The sequence below is a fragment of the Ptiloglossa arizonensis genome, unplaced genomic scaffold, assembly GCF_051014685.1.
Source record: "Ptiloglossa arizonensis isolate GNS036 unplaced genomic scaffold, iyPtiAriz1_principal scaffold0069, whole genome shotgun sequence".
In the NCBI taxonomy this organism is placed as follows: domain Eukaryota; kingdom Metazoa; phylum Arthropoda; class Insecta; order Hymenoptera; family Colletidae; genus Ptiloglossa; species Ptiloglossa arizonensis.
Genome location: NW_027478439.1, coordinates 1,337,501 through 1,341,168, shown reverse-complemented (window position 1 = coordinate 1,341,168; position 3,668 = coordinate 1,337,501). Strand labels below are relative to the sequence as shown.

The following is a 3,668-nucleotide window of genomic DNA, read 5'->3' as shown; positions in this document are numbered from 1 at the left end:
TGAGGCCCACTGACGCAGCATATTTCTTTATTACCCCCTCCTGCCCTAAGTACGCACACCTAACCGCCTCATCCTCGGCCTCCTTCATTTTGATTGCATTTCTCAACTTTGCCAATTTAACTATATTCGCAATCCTCTGGACCCCCAGACCACCATGACTTTTATCGGAGTAAATAACTCCATCGGTCGTTGACTGATGGAGATGCAATATTTTCTTGATTGTTAATTTTATTTCGTGGTCTATTTGGTCCAGGAGGCCCAAGGGAGGCGGATTCGCCACTAATCCATGTACATACCTGGGCAGGAGGTACGTTCTGATGAGGTTGACCTTTTGGTCTGGTTTCAACCTCATCCTCGCTATGCATTTTGCCGCGTCAGAAATTTCCTTAACCGTGACGCGGCGCAGCCCCCTCCAGGGATCCAACGTGGCTCCCAGATACCTAACTATGGTTTCGGGGTCTGAATATGGAATAGCCTCCAGACCCAACTTTAGTTCCGGGTTTTTAATATACTACGTCTTACTTTTCTTCGCAATTTGGAATGCGCTGCATTTCTCAGTCGCAGCTTTCATATCTAGCTTCCTGAGATAGCCTTGCACCCTCTCACACTGCTTTTGTGCCTCTGTTTTATTTTTGGCCAGAAGAACAAGGTCATCTGCGAACGCCAAAATGGAGACCTTCTCGTCTCCCACCCCAACGCCCTCCGACGTCTCGTGTATAGTGCGAACCAGTGGCTCTATTACTAAATTGAAGAGGAGCGGGGATAAAGGATCACCCTGTTTGACTCCTCTGAGCAGGGACACTGACAGGGTCTCTTTGTGTCTACAGTGTATGACCGTCCGACAGCCATCGTACATTGTCTGTATATAATTTCCGACGGCCGCCGGAATGCCTTTCGCTTCCAGTGCGTCGCTTAAGACGCTGTGAGGAACCGTGTCGAAAGCCTTGGAGATGTCCATGACTGTGACAACGCCGCCTTTGTTCTCTTTCATTTGGCCTAGGGCGCTGCTGAGAATGGCTATATTGTTCTTACAGCCATCCTCCCTCGCAAACCCCTTTTGCCTAGGGTGTTGCGATATCTTGCCTCTTATTCTTTTGTCAATCATCGCCGAATATAGTCTACCCAGCAAGGAGCCTATTGTGATGTGCCTCCAGTTGCCGACTTCCGCCACACTCTTCCCCGTTTTGGGTATGAGCGTGGTGCGGTTCACTTTCCACTGTGCCGGGTAGATTCGGCTCAGCAACAGCAAATTGCAAAACTTAGCGAACGCTAGCAGCGCCCCAGCCCTTCGGAAGTGGATCTTCTTAATTTGATCCACCCCTGCGGCCGTGTTTTTCTTTATTCTCCTTAGCTTTTCCACAAGCTCCCCCACAGCGATGGGCATCCATACTTGTCGCATTTCTATTTTGGGATTATTAATATGTTTCACTGGAAGCTTGGTCTGGGGTCCGACCGCCCCCCAGAGACCCGAGTACAGTGTCCCCACTGCCTCTTTTTCGGGAAGAACCACCTCCTCGTCTCGGATGGCCTTCCCCATTATAGCCAAATCCAGGAGCTTTTTGGGGCATTTCTTATAAAGCTCCTGGTATCTGGCATATTCAAATTTTTTCATTTTACTCGCCCCCTTATTTTTCCTTCTAGGTTGACGGTCCACTCCACGGTCCCTGCCGGGACCCTCACTTACATGAACGCCTTGTTTCAGTCGCTCCGTGAAGCGTTCCAACAAGGCGTTAACAGCGGACTCGTCAACTACCTCCTGGCCAGCCAGCTCCTCTATCTCTATTTCGATCGGTCTAAAATGGTTTGCCTGATTCGACTGGCTGGCCATAATAGCTCCCCTTAGATCCTCCCTCCAGTTATCCAAGCTGGAAGGAGGCTGGGGGCTTAAATCTTCCACGGCCGACTCATAGGAGCTGCCCTCGGAGGACTCCTCCGATGGGCTCTCGTCGACCGCTTCCTCCTCCCTTTGCACGGGCAGGAGCCTCCTTTTATCACTAATTTGCTTCAGAGTTTTTCCAGGGAGAAATGGCTTAATCGCAACATTCGGCTGCCGAAGGTTCTTATACCTTTCGTTCAGCCGAACGAGGAGCTCAGTCTCCTCCTTTGACCAGGCCGAGGCTCTTCTGCCTGGTCTATTCTCTCCCTGGTTTGCGCCACCAGCCTTTCTCTTTTCGTTCCTTATCTCCGGGTGCCTATGCCGTTCGTGCATAGACAAACCTCGCTTGGTGGCAAATCGCTCCCCACAGGCATCGCATATCACCCCTTCACCCTCGTTAGTCCGGGTTAACCCTTTACACTTTGGGAGGTGACACCTACATGCGTGGAGTTTCGGAAACTCCTTACCACATGTGGCGCACCTCCATTTGATCAATACTGCAGGGTGCTGTTCTTCCACATGATCCCGGAACTGCGACGCCTGCAGGAACAACCTGCCACGGCCCGAAAGGCTGCACGCAACACACTCGATCTGCCCGCCCAAAGGGAGGTCCACACACTGCCAGATCTCGTTGTCCGTTGTCAAGCCAGGGTCGTCATCATTGGCCCTCCGGTCCATAGCGGACATGTCCGCCACAGAAGCTCCAGGGCCGGGAGCTCCTGCGTCCGAGGCTGCATCATCGTCACTCAATATGGAAAAATAAAAGAATTTTTTTCCTGTTACATCAGTTCCCATCGTTTCCAATTCATAGCCATTAGATATGCCAAGTCATAAGTGCACATACCAAGGAGACCTGGCGACCCGACGGCCGCCTGACCTCCCTCCTGTTTATTGATCCGGAGGACCTTCAGGCCTCCAGATTAATGGCACTACGTACCTGTTAACCAGACTGGGGTCCAAGCCCCTCTCTCCAAACTACCACCTCGAATGGAGCCTGGTCCAGCGGCCGCCAAACCGCCTTGTCTCCTAGCTCGGGAAGGTGGGGTCGCCGCTCCCCATACAGTGTGCACCGTCACTGCCCCTGCCTTAGAGAGTCATAGTTACTCCCGCCGTTTACCCGCGCTTTTTTGAATTTCTTCACGTTGACATTCAGAGCACTGGGCAGAAATCACATTGCGTCAACACTCTTGGGGGCCATCGCAATGCTTTGTTTTAATTAGACAGTCGGATTCCCCTAGTCCGTGCCAGTTCTGAGCTGAGTGTTGAATGACGGCCGAAGAAACGACCGCGACGTCAAACGCCACAGAAGCTCCGCAGCAAGGAAGATCCGTGAGAGGCCAAGGCACGGGACCGAGATCGGATCCCGGTAACAGTAATGATACCGTTCACCTCGCCCAGGCCCGGCACGTCAGCCAGACTCACTTCTCGACCAAGCCCGACACGCCCCGCTCCTCAGAGCCAATCCTTATTCCGAAGTTACGGATCCAATTTGCCGACTTCCCTTACCTACATTAATCTATCGACTAGAGGCTCTTTACCTTGGAGACCTGCTGCGGATATGGGTACGAACCGGCGCGACACCTCCACGTGGCCCTCTCCTGGATTTTCAAGGTCCGAGGGGAAGATCCGGACACCGCCGCAACTGCGGTGCTCTTCGCGTTCCAAACCCTATCTCCCTGCTAGAGGTTTCCAGGGAACTCGAACGCTTATACAGAAAAGAAAACTCTTCCCGGATCTCCCGACGGCGTCTCCAGGTCATTTTGGGTTACCCCGACGAACACTCTTACGAGGG

The 3,668-nt window shown here is 52.5% G+C and overlaps 1 pseudogene; it reads right to left on the bottom strand.

The window, feature by feature from the left end:
- Positions 1-2,881: 2,881 nt before the first annotated feature.
- Positions 2,882-3,668, bottom strand: part of LOC143154512 (large subunit ribosomal RNA) — a 2,837-nt pseudogene continuing 2,050 nt past the window's right edge.